The sequence below is a fragment of the Papaver somniferum genome, chromosome 11 (assembly GCF_003573695.1).
Source record: "Papaver somniferum cultivar HN1 chromosome 11, ASM357369v1, whole genome shotgun sequence".
Lineage (NCBI taxonomy): Eukaryota > Viridiplantae > Streptophyta > Magnoliopsida > Ranunculales > Papaveraceae > Papaver > Papaver somniferum.
This window is the reverse complement of record NC_039368.1, coordinates 124,813,283-124,826,655: the sequence shown is the minus strand read 5'-3', so window position 1 is coordinate 124,826,655 and position 13,373 is coordinate 124,813,283. Positions and strand designations below refer to the sequence as shown.

Sequence of the window (13,373 nt, the reverse complement as noted above, 5' to 3'; positions counted from 1 at the left end):
GATATCATATTCATGGAATACGATTCACTTTCAAGATGCATTGATGGTGAAATGGTAGACACGCGAGACTCAAAATCTCGTGCTGAAGAGCGTGGAGGTTCGAGTCTTCTTCAAGGCATAATATTGAGAATGCTCATTAAATGAGCAATTATATAAGAGATCTCGGATCAAATCGATATTGATAGACTGAATATCTGTTGATACGAAGTAGTCCGGCGATCCCTACGATCCGAGTCCGAGCTGTTGGAATTGGAATAAGTCCGGCAGTGTCTCACTGAATTTTGGAGATCTTCTCTGTCTAATGAATGGGGAGTCCACTTTGAAATCGTCCGCCCTGCACCATCCCCCGAGTATATGCTTTAACAGGAATCACATGGGGCTAAATTGATACAATAGAAACCTCTAATAAAAGGCCCGCCCATAACCCAACAGATAAAGTAAATTATGTAGTCCGTTTTAGGGATTAGCGACTTACCCATTCAGTTATTTTGCACTGGACGTTCCCAAAATGGGTACTATCAGTTTGGATGAATTCGATAATAGATGTATGTTGGCATTCCAGCCTTTCTTACCTTTTCAGGGCAAGAAAATCCAATACCTCTTGGTCGTGTGAATATCTGAATAGGACGAACCGGTCCCGTGAATATCTTTGCTTCGGAGCAAAAAAATTAGAATTAGGCTCGGTCAACTGGAATGTGTATTAGTCATATAAGAGATCTTTCAATTGAGAAGATCCGTCAACTTGAGACGAAGAGAAAGGTCTATCAATTTTAGTTAGTTATTCTGTTAAATCAATGAAATGATTCATTATTGGAGCAGATAGCAAGAACCATTTCATCAGACATGCGTATTTTTTATTTTCCAATGGATTTACATATTTCATTAATGGAAATTTTTTGATGTAATAAGTAATAGGCTCATGTTGTTTCGTCGTTCAACAATTCTTGTTTAGGCAGTTCATACCATTCGTGCATAGTGTTTTGATCTAAGATTTCAATCCTTCTATCTTTCGGCAGTAGCATATTGTTCCATGTAGCTAAGATCAAAAATATGGAAGAAACAAGTCTTTCCACAGCTCTGCCACCTGGTCAATTTTGTTCCACTTAATCCCTCTTATATGGCCATATCAATACAGTAGTACGTCCAATTTACTGCAAGAAAAAGACTCTCTCAGGGGTGGAACACGGTGGTTTATACTGACTGGGGTTTTGAGACCACCGAATCTGCTATGATTACAAATAAACACCAATGGGATTGTAAGGCCGAGGAGCTGACATACTCTAAAATGGAAAAAAATGAAAAGAAAAAAAAAAGAAAGTCAAGGATTTTGTGTCGGAAAGAGTTGGAAAAAGCTAAAACAGACGGACAGAGACACTGCTTGATTGCCAAACAGCAGTTGCAGCGTTGGGGGCACATGACCACAAGAAAGAGGAATAGGGCATTAGCTATGTCTCGATCAAGAAATTAGCTAAACCATTGGATGAATTATAGTTAGGATTCAATCATATTGATTTGTAAAGCTTTTGGTCATATGCTGGAAAGCCAATTGCATCTAACAGAATCAGGTGCATAGTCCAACTAAACAAGGGAAGTAAAAAAAATCAACTAGTACTTAAGTCAGACATGCAATTCATGACTACTCTAGACATTTTATTTCAGAGTGTACCATGGATAAATATCAAAATCTAATGTCGACAACTAAAATTGACATACTCGATTGAGTGAACCTGACGTGAATCGAACACGCGTTATCTGACTTGGGAGTCAGTTGTGCTACCATTGCATCACAGATTCGTCTAATATAACAACTTCAATATTTACGCGATTTAAATGTAAAGAAACAAATTTATAGCTACAATTGTGCCATGAACCAATACATAAAATCAATAAACACAAAATGTTACCTCGCATCGTGACTCCTCAGTACAAATGAACACACTATATAAAAACGAGAACTCTACTTGTTGCACCAGCCCTCTTGTTGCTAGCTTGTAAGATACTGCATGAAATATGCATCTGAATAGTATCGACTACTAATCTTCATTATCCGTAAGTACATAAGAACTGCTAACAACAGAATATGTGATACCACCTCCCAACCCATCCGTAAGTATATAAGAACTGCTAACAAGAACACCAGAATATACAAGAACTGCTAACAACAGACTACAATTACACTTCACACAGTTCATGGGAGCCGACTGGGCAGAAGGTATGCCAAAAACTGACCCCGAAACCCGGTAATAGTTAACCCCATGGATCAAGTTAATCCACTAAGCCAGTTCCAGAATCCTTGGATAAAAAACAGAAGAAAAAAAACATCCTAGGTATCATTATGACATTGGACTAAATACAAGCAACAAACAAATTTGAGAGGCATACAAGTAAAGGAAAAAAATTAAAACATATGGATGTACGAGAATTTTAGGTATTGTTGAGTGAAGAAAAGCAGAGAGGGAGCATAGTTTAAAAGTTAGAATACATGGATTTCTGGTTCACCCCATGAGAGAATAGCAACAAGAAAATTTCCCACCATTTTAGGGATCAGGCTATTAATATTAAGGAATAATTAGAAAATAGTTACCGTAAATTGCTTGACACATCGAAACTTGAGATGTCATTTGCTTTTCTCGATGTAGTTGGGCTCTTGGAAGCAATCTCCTGAAGCGAATAAGGTGAGAGTTCTTGACATGCTTTCGCATTGGCCACTGAAATAGAATCAGTAGCATAGGCTGCATCGCAACTATCCAGGTTCAACACAATCCACTCAACAGCCTTTTTAACTTCAGATGCCCATACTAATTGTACCTGCATTCAATAAAAAAGAGAAATTACATTACTCATACTATGCAGTTGCTAAAGCAGACAAACAAAGTAATGTACACTCTTGAGGTTACAGCAGTACTATGTTTGTTACATGTGCATCCAGCTCCTTTTTTCGTCTTCGTTTTTCGTTTTATTTTCTTTGTTTGCCGTTCTTTTACTTTTACTCTGTTCCCTAGAAAACAGTAGTCTATCGTTTTCATCATTTTTATTGTTTAGCAAAAATTATTATTAGTTTTCGTTATCAGCTGAGCCGGGTTACTGATAATCCAGATCAAGGCATGAGTGCTCATGGTTAATGCTACATTAAGTGAACTAATTTCAATGTCTAAAATAAGAGTCGAGCCTTATCTTACCTGTAAAACCTTGAAAGCACCATACGTATTTTGAATGAATTCTTCGAGTTCATGGCTAGGAAAACCTGCAAGTGGCTCCATGGGTTGGTCAACCAAAAGAGAGCGTAACTCCTTTGTTTTTGTCCGAAGTGCCGACTTCATACTGAGAGTTAATGTGTTATGGTAGTTCCTTAGCTCAGAAGGGAGTTCTTTCTGAATAGGTGCATGCCAAACAGATAAGAAAGCAGTGTTCTAAAAAATATTGAACTTTCAAATATGGGAATAGTTGAACACGAGTTGAACGAAAAGAAATAATAAAGATATGGCCTTACACTTCTGAGCAATCCAATGATAGAAGGTAGAAGACGATCACGAAGGCGAAACATTTCTTCCTCGTCCATCTCAAACTTCAGCCATGTAAGCTCCAAATAGAAAATTATAATTGCACAATACAACTTATTGACTTATTGTTAAAGTTATAATAAAAATGATCAAGTCAACAATTAAACTTATATAACACTGACTGGGAGAAAAAACTTAAACTCCTTTGGTCATCTCAAAAGTCAAACCATAGCTTTGAGATAGGGATCAAGCTGATACTATAATCTTCATTTTTGTTGCAGGAAAAAAGATTTCCACTTGCAGTGAGACTAGTCTAATAAATTAATAATTTGATTAACTTAACGGGATTATCAGCACTAGCCTGCTCCCAAATAACAATGTAATGCAATAACTAATGAGTGTTTTTAAATTTTCCTTTAAAAATGTCTTCAGAATGACAGTTTAAGGGTAGTGGTGTTCCTTTCAACTCTTACATCCTCCACATGAAATGTTTGGCAGAGATGGGCCAATAAGTAGAATGCTGACTCTTGAGCCAAAGAAGTTAAATGACACTAAAATGGTCAAATTTTACAAGCCAAAGAAGGGCCAAAAACATTATGTTTAAAACCTGAAAATGAAAATTTTAAAAACCACACTTACATTCCTTGCTTTTATTCTAGCCAAAATAATAGGCATGCCATCTTTGACATTGTACATGGAAGCACGTTTGAACTCTGCTGAAAGAATGCTACAAGAATGAATTTCACAAGTTACAAGCTAGACGGAATATGCAATCCCTACAATCAACAAAAGCAAGAGACAATATAATCTGATAAACGAGAATACTGTGAAACAAAATAATAATGTAAAAGTAAAAGCTGACAACTGAATTAGTACTTGATACATGATTGATTGGAAAATGCAAACATCACAAAACAAACTGGCAGCCCTAGGCTAATTAAGGAAGAGAGTTACATAATACAAATAGCAGTCAAAAAGTAAGAGCATCCAGATTTTGGAATCGACAATGACTACATTGAGATTCAGTAAACATACCTGTTTATATACTGGAATCATGCAGATGACAGAAGCATTTGAGACCAGCAAGCTTGTCAGTATCCTGACATAGATGAAGAAGATCGAAATAAGAAAAATCCAATAGAAAATAAAAAAGGGGATCTAGGACATGCACTTGCTATAACTATGTTTTTACTGGGACATTTTATCTCATGTTTGAATGGTGAGCTAAAATTACCAGTAAATTACATCCAAAGCTCTTGCACAATCTGCTGCTGCAACTAGCTGTAAAAGACATAAAAAACATGCTCATTCACACAGGTGTAATAGTTGCAGTCTAGTTTTTTATTCAAACATCTGAGCATGCTGGATAACTGATATGTGTTGGAAGCAACTTTGTTAGCACCAAGAAAACAAAAATGCAACATGCATTATTAGCACAAGAACATATTAAGATAATCTCAGAGAACCTTTAGTAGTATAAATTGGAATATTGCAAATCTCTAACATCTTAAGGCCCATTAGTGATCATTTTGAGTATTCACACAATAATTTCCAGCCTAAGAAGTGCTGGGAAGAAAATAACAAAGATATATGAAAAGATGAAGGAATTGACGGAAACTTTAAGAAGTATCCACGGAGTTGTTCCCGGAGGACACAGCTTCTTCTCAGCTTTTGTTTGATAAATTTTGAGAATAGGGGACTATATGAACTGATTGAAATCTGCTCCTTATCAGCAGTTGCTATTAAGTTGTACAGGTTTGGCACTTAACATCGAGTACCAGTACCAGTTCATGCTCATTATCTGAGGTTTGCACAGTGGTAATGAGGAGTGCCGCCGCATTGAATACTAGCTAGGAAAGCAACCTAAAGGGAATAGAGTCGGCCGTGTGGTGTCGGTTTCCACAATGCTGCAAATATTTCGGCTTGTCTTAAACATTCTGCTCTTTGTTAGCAATGTCGTTGAAGTAGCTAAGAGTTTTATTTACGTACTTCTCAACAATGTTTTACTAATCAACAAGTAAACTTGAGTAGTTTTTTTGGACAGATACATAGTGACTCCATAATCAGCACAAATTTCCAATGGCATCCTAAATGTATGTTAAGTAAGAGAAATATAAGTGTAAGGCTAACAACAATAATAACCACATTACTCAGCAGCCTTATGACCTTCACAAATAGTTTTCATCCAAATATCAGCATTAAGGTGCATGTTTAGCAACACAAAATTGGATCACACATACAAGTTACACAAGAAATATAATATATTCTAGAACTATTGACTAATATATATACCTATCAGTTCTTAACCTTAGAACATGTTTCATAACGCACATTGTTCGCTAAATCACCCATCATCTACATTAGACTGTTTAACATTTGTTTTGCTTGATTTAATTCTACTTCACAAATATAATTCAATTCATTTAAAGAACGACAGTGAGAAACAAAAAGAAACGTACCAACTTTAAGTCCGACAGCTTTTCATTAACATCTGAAATAAGCATAAGTTTCTGTTGCAGAGCAACCAAATCTCTCTTTTTCCAATTCAAATCTTGAAGCTGTTTATTACTAGGAGCTACATCTTCAAATAACTTCTTATTCCCAAGTCTTAGTGCCTCTTTTGACTCACGGATCAGCCCATAAGCTTCATCAATCTCACTATTTAACCCATATAACTGCTCTTGAGCTTCAGAAAACGGATTAGACAACTCTTTCACTAAATTTAAGTCAACTGTATCCAAATAGTTCGATAAAGTCTCATGAAGTTCTATAGTTTCCCATTTTGATTTAAATGGACAGGCAACTTGAAGTGTTGGTCCTTCTTCTAGTGTAAAAACTTTTTCAAAAAAGAGTGATGGAACCTCTCTTAAACAATTCACTAAAGCTTCTCCTTGTTCCACTTTCTCATCAATTTCTATATTTTTTGTTTGTTTGAGTGATTTCGAATATCTTCGAATCTAGCATACGGTCAAATTTTAAAGAGGGAGGCAGGATTATAATCACTCAAACAAACAAAATATAGAAATCGATTTTGAAATCTTAGAACCTGGTTGTTGTTTAAGTACTAATGGAGTTGAAGAGAAATCAATGGAAGAGCTGGTAGAAGAAGAAAACCAACTAGTAAAGAAAGAAGAAGAATCAGATCCATAAATGGAAGTGGATTCACTAGGATTGTGTAGAATTGAATATAAATTTTGGCTTGATGAAGACGGTGATGGTAGAAGAGGCCGCGGATGGTGAATTATCCATTGATGAGAGATATAAAAAATGTTACTCCCTCCGTCCCAATTTAGATGATGGTTTTTTGGGTTTTATAAGTCCCAAATTATTTAAATTTTTTTCTATATTTTCCAAAAATTTGGGAATTTGAATTTATATTGTATTTAAAATTTTTGTATGATTTAAATACAAGGAGAAAATAGTAAATTTTTGGAAAATATAGAAAAATCTTTAAATAATTTGGGACTTATAACACCCTAAATACATCATCTAAATTGGGATGGAGGGAGTAACATTTTCTTATATCTCTCATCAATGGATAATTCACAATACGCGGCCTCTTCTATTAAATCTGATCCAAACACATCAACAGTTCTACCATCACCGTCTTCATCAAGCCAAAATTTATATTCAATTCCACACAATCCTGGTGAATCCACTTCCATTTATGGATCTGAATCTTCTTCTTTCTTTACTAGTTGGTTTTCTTCTTCTACCAGCTCTATCAAATTCAGATCGAGATGAAGAAACCACCAACTTTCTAAAACCAAGGCACAACCAAATAAATTAAATGCCTTCCAGAGTTAATCTTAAAGAACACAAATAGGAAAGAAACTACACCACCATTCTAAAGGAGCAAAAGAAACTACACCACAATAAACAAACACAACAACTTCAGGTCGCAGGAAGCAATCACAGAAAACAAAAGACCACCGAATGAAGCTTGGCGATTGGGAAGATTATAAGTATGAGCAGGGGTTATATGGATGAGAAACATCAGATAGAAAACAGCCACTAGGACATGGAAGATTCAAAACAGCTTTACAGATGAAAGACTTGAACTGAAAGGGGCTTGATTTTGAAGGTCTCATATCGTGGTAATGGTAATAGAAAACTTCAATAAACATACAGCAATCCAGAGACAAAATGGATATGAATGGAAAAAATATCAGGACCATCAATAGATAAGTTAGAGAGGCAGCAGGGCGATCCAACCTCATGGTTACCTTGATGAAATTGACTTAAATCAGCAAAGTAGAAGTAACCAGGTAGAAGAGGCATCAAATCGAAGAAGAAGTCGCCATGTCTGCCAAGCTTCTGACTTTCAATCCTATCTTCATTCCATACAACAGCAGTAAAATTAAAGGATAAATCCTATGTCAGAGCAATAAAGAGGAACATATTTATCAATGAAAGCATTAATCAAGTGTAAATAGGCCGGTAACCCAGGAGATTTAACCGAGAATGGGCGATGATAAACTTAGGGTTTGGAATGAAAAAAGGGGTGAAATCTTAATATCTGTATCTAATCTGCTGAAAGAATGAAAAATTAACCTAAGATTTATACTATTACTGCTCAGATCTATTTAGATCCTTGAAGATCCAAACAATAGACACAGTATACCTAACTGGAAAGATAGCAATGTTGATAGCTTCACTTAGCTACCTCATTTAAGTAACCATAATACTACTAAATACCGCCATTGCATTCCAGTTATTGCTGCAAGTTTCTAATGAATAAAGACTTAGTAGAATTTTCAGCAATATATAAATTGAAGTCCTTTTCTACGCTAAATTGAGATCTACTACGGATTCATGGATAACTAGTTGCATGCGTAAAAACCTTGAAGAGAACCACAACAGCTATCATCTACCACAAATTTGGTCAAACTGTTGCTGAGGTTGTGGGTTGCAGCTTTACATGAGGGAGACTTATCATGTGGTACAAAAAGATTTGGAATGCACGGGTACAAACCCATCATAGGTAAAACACTACACCTAGGCCCAAACGCACATGGCTGAGGTGGGAGTCAGTGTTATTCGTGGTGGTGGTGGGTGCTTACATGGGTCCTAACAACTGTTGCATCAAGTCCCATTTTACGGATTTTTCGTGGTTGCATATTTACGATAGAAACAAAAGAAGAAAAGATGAATATGAGATGCTGCATGGACAAAAAAGATGCTGATACATGAATAAAGCTTGGGAAAAGGATAGATTGATGAAATCATGAAAAAGCATCTAGTTTAGAAAAGGAAATGTAAAAACTTGGTCAGAATCTCATAAAATCCAATATAACAGTAAAAAACGATTGCATGTGACAAGAATGTGGACCATGAAATGAACAGACTGCATAAATCATCACCGCAAAGTCAACACTGTTATTTTATATGGTGCCCATTGGAATTTACAAGATAAAACTTATTTGAATCTTACCTGTGTAAGCAGCGGTAATTGAAAGATGTAGACTATGTAAGATGCCTGGAACTTATATACATTCTGTCACCTGAACCTGGATCTTCAGCCTTCCAGGCTGTTTATGTCAGAAAATTCATCAAGTGGGTCTGATTTCAGCTTTTCCAATATCAATTTTTCTTGTTTAGCATCTATTGTGCATTTTATCAAGGGTTCAACAAAGAAACTTTACTGAAGGAATGTTTATACTTCTTAATTGTAATACTACACATATTATAGATCGATATATAAGACTCGGAGTTGCTAGGATACATTCTTGGTCTGGATTTTCAGCAAAATTAGAATGCAGTACATTGCCAACGCAGTCCACTATAGCTGAGGTTGTCATGGATGACTCGATGCGCAGAATGGCAGCTATAGCATCAAGCCGAGTGACCTCATTTCTGAACATGAGTATTGCATGTGCTGAGAAAACAAAATGTGTCACATCTGGAAAAACTCAAAATTGGTGTACTACGCATGCTTCAAGCAATTTACAATTACCTTGGGCTAGTTGCATTAAACTTTCAAGCATACGCACGGTGGTCCTTGCTGCACAGTAAAAAAATCTCCATTAAGATGAATAATGAATATTAATTATGACTTGTTTCAATCCAACCCTAACTCCACTTGTGACTAATCAGCACAGCGTGACCGCTGAGCCTCTGAGCATTATGACCAGTATGGATGACGGTAACCCTTGTTCCTGCCTTGCTTTCATATGAAAAAATGGTAAAGGTAGCCAGGCTTGGGTCTAAGAAACCTAACTTAAAACAAGAGTGAGTCAAGGGTTGAGCTTTTCTTCCCACTGAACTTACACAGGCTCAACTTAGCATGACTCGTCAGTAGGTCTATACTCAAAGGGGTCATATTTTTATAATGACCATGAAAATGGGAATAAGGCTTCAACTCTTTTGTAGCAAATGTATTTGCCATAGGTACATTTAAAATAGCTTTCGGGAATCAGCAAACCTGCATTCTCTGTTGCTGTTCTTCGCTGAAGTTGATAATAACTTGAGATAATACTTTCAGCTTCCTTTGTTAAAACAGGTTTGAAGTGTCCTTTTAGATAATGAATGTACCTGCGTCAAATAGAAGCTAGTAAGTACTGATTTCACAGACAATTTAACCAATCCAGATGCCATTAGCATAGTAATGCTGAGTAATTCTCAACAGGATATGAAAAATTTTCTTTAACTCTTTTAGGATAGTTTTCTGTCTTTTAGTATCTCTGAAGTGGGAACTCTGACAAAATATGCTATGTATGGTTTACATACATGATGGTAGTATGCAGTATAACTTGCAAACATTGCCCGTCAAAGGTCGATTTGAAATCAACTTAAAAAATTATGCCCATTCAATCGTGCACTCCAACCAATTCATTAACGGAAAGATTATTTCAGAAAGGGTTGCTTTATCGGGAGGATGTCCTATACCAACCCTAGACTATAAATAAGCAAGTGCATGGTACCTAAATCAGCACTGGATCATTCCCCATGAGGGCCCACACGAATTGGGATCTTTTAGAGCTTTTTACCTGAGGATTGCCTTTAAAAGAATTAAATAATAGATGCTTTCAAGAAGCTTTTACCTTCAAAGCATGGGTAATGGCCAGACAGTTGTTAAATCTTCATCACTCTTCCCTGTTTCTGATTCTCCTTGCTGCTTAGTTTCAGAAAATGATTGCAGTCTGGCTACTTCTCATACAGATTGTAGGAATCTCTTTGAATAATCAAATATAATAGCATATTTATCTCAGATAAGAGGACATGGACTATATCAAATCTACTGAGCAAGGATCCAGAGAGTGTAGTATTGACAGATAAAGCTACACAATTGGTTAAGGAAAATGAAAATATAAAACGGAAATTGAACCTCAATCTGATAAATCATTTTAAGCTGCACCATAATCTAGACCTGGAAAAACTTCACCTTGTTTGTTCCTACATTGTCAACCCGAACAGGGTCAAGCTAATTTCTAGGTTAACTATATACCCCAGCAAATATTTAGTATTACTACGTTAATAGCTAAGACTTGTGAGGGGAGATATAAGAAGAATAAAGTTCCCTTGTCCTTAAATCCCAAAAACAAATAAAAGGAAAACATCCCTCCTTAATTTAGTTACAACAGTAAGAATATCTGAATGGAAGGATACATTTAGTGGGATCATACTGCCCTTTTGCATTTGTCGCACCAAATGGTATTAAAAGTCTTAACAAGACCAGCCTGAAAAGCAATTATGCATCATTATTTCAAGTTGAAGCACCTTCTCCAAACTAACACACTGACAAAGAGAACAAATATTTGTACCCAAAGCAAGATATTTGATCTTTGTAGTTGGTTTGATCGAACCAGACCCAGTTTCTACTGAATTTATTGACCTACCTTCCAAAGTATTCCCTTTATCATCTAGCATAACTGACCTACCAAATGGACTAAATAGATCTAATCCACAGCCAAGGTTGGGTGAAGTAGGGGGGCATGGATAGGACTCATCTTAGGTCAGTTTCAAGATCCCTATGCCCGGCTGAAGCAATCAAAAGAAACACATTTGCTATATAAAAACTAAAGACATTACAGAAAGTACTCCACTAAGTGATTTGGAAGCGCAAGAATTCCAGTAGTAGAACCAGAATTTACCATATAGATTATCAGAGTACAAACCTTATTGGTTTTTTATTGAACTCACAGGACTTGCAACCCTCAAAATAATGGCATCATTGACTGCATCTAAACATAAATTGGTATAAAATACCTTTGCAACACTTATAGTCTGCTGTTCCATGGGTTCATGAATTGTTGCCCTGTCATGTTCTCTCATGCTTCAACAGGAAGGGGAAAAAACAGTTTTAGATGTATCAGTTACCAATATTAAGAACATAGTCATCAGTCCTCTATGAATATTAAACAAAGACAAACTTCAAATAATTCATTGTCAGATTAAAAATGATTATGGCACCTCTTACTAAAGAAGCCTATAATCATGTAATCCGATGGATAGCGGAATATCCTCGGTGTGACGCAAACAAACAATTTCACAAACATAACTAAAAAAAGGTAATGTTTTCTCAGTTACTCGACGCGAGGAATACCTTAGATGGCGAGCAAGATGTGCAAGAAGTTAAAAGCTCAATAGACAACCATTTAAGATGTAAGTTGAGTACCTATCAGATTCATCTATACAGCAAATTCCATCATCTGCCAGGACAAGGGCGCCAGCCTCTAACATCCACTCTCCTGAAGATCATTTTGATATATGAGACACTTAGGTTAAGTACTCAAGAGCTCCAATGGAGCACATAAGAATTTCATCAACAATGAAAGAAGGGAACATTACCACATACATCTTTAAGAGTAAAAAGCTTGATATTTTATTTTGATGAAATACGCTAGCAATAAATCCCTATCACCATAAGTTAAAACGGTACCACTAAGAGCAGTAAAATGTTCCTTGAAAAGATTGTGCAACCTTCCAAAGTTGCAGAAAAATCCTACATAATATGTATGTCTCTATTTTCTGAGGACATGTAACTATGATTTTCACATTCCAATCATATTCTAAAAAATATATAATTTTTTTTGTCTGATATGTTTCAGAATGAATCTAGTTTGGCTTTTAATTTTTTTGATCAATGGCTAATAACAGAAATAAGTTATGTTTGAAGCGATTATTTTAGATCCTATCCTTATAAGGTGAATGTGATGTCATTAATAGTTCACAAATAACAACAGAAGGATTGAGTTGCTGGATGGATATGAAGAATGGATTTGCTTGAGTACAGCTGAATTATTTAATGTAAATTAGGATATGTGCAAACTTATCAGGAGAACTCAACATATATTAACTCGAAATAATATGAAGCTAAAGTATTTAATAAATGACCAATAGGGCAGTCAAAACCGACCTCCATCTTTCACTCCAGTGACAGTTAATCAGCGCCAGTGCTTCCAATCCCGTAGTCATGACAGATCTATTGCTCAACTTAGCAGCAAACTTCATAAACTGAGACTTTTCAGTACCTGGGAGTTCATAATCGACGTGCATATTATCTTTCTTAATCCTACAAAATCCCATTATAAGCTACTTATACTATCTAAGCAACCTATCTGATCAGGAAATAAGAAGATGGAGTTGATTTCTGATGAGTCCCATTTCAACCATAGGACAATCAAACCAAAGACGGGGTAAAACAATCCAAAATATTAACATTGTGGCAAGAATTTTTAACATAAGTAGATCAGAACAAACGTTCTGTCTAAGGGATGGCCCAAATCTAAGAGATGGATTTCCCAGTTTATCACATTTTGAAATTCTAGATGCAGCCTAATCTACTATCCGAGTCAGAGGTAAGATCTAGAAAAAGTCAAAAGATTGTACAGGTTTTAAAGAAAGGAGAGTACCTGGATCTCCCCACCCCCC

General features: G+C 36.0%; 1 pseudogene; it reads right to left on the bottom strand.

Annotated features, from left to right (window-relative positions):
• Positions 1-1,831: 1,831 nt before the first annotated feature.
• Positions 1,832-13,373, bottom strand: part of LOC113321294 — a 13,814-nt pseudogene continuing 2,272 nt past the window's right edge.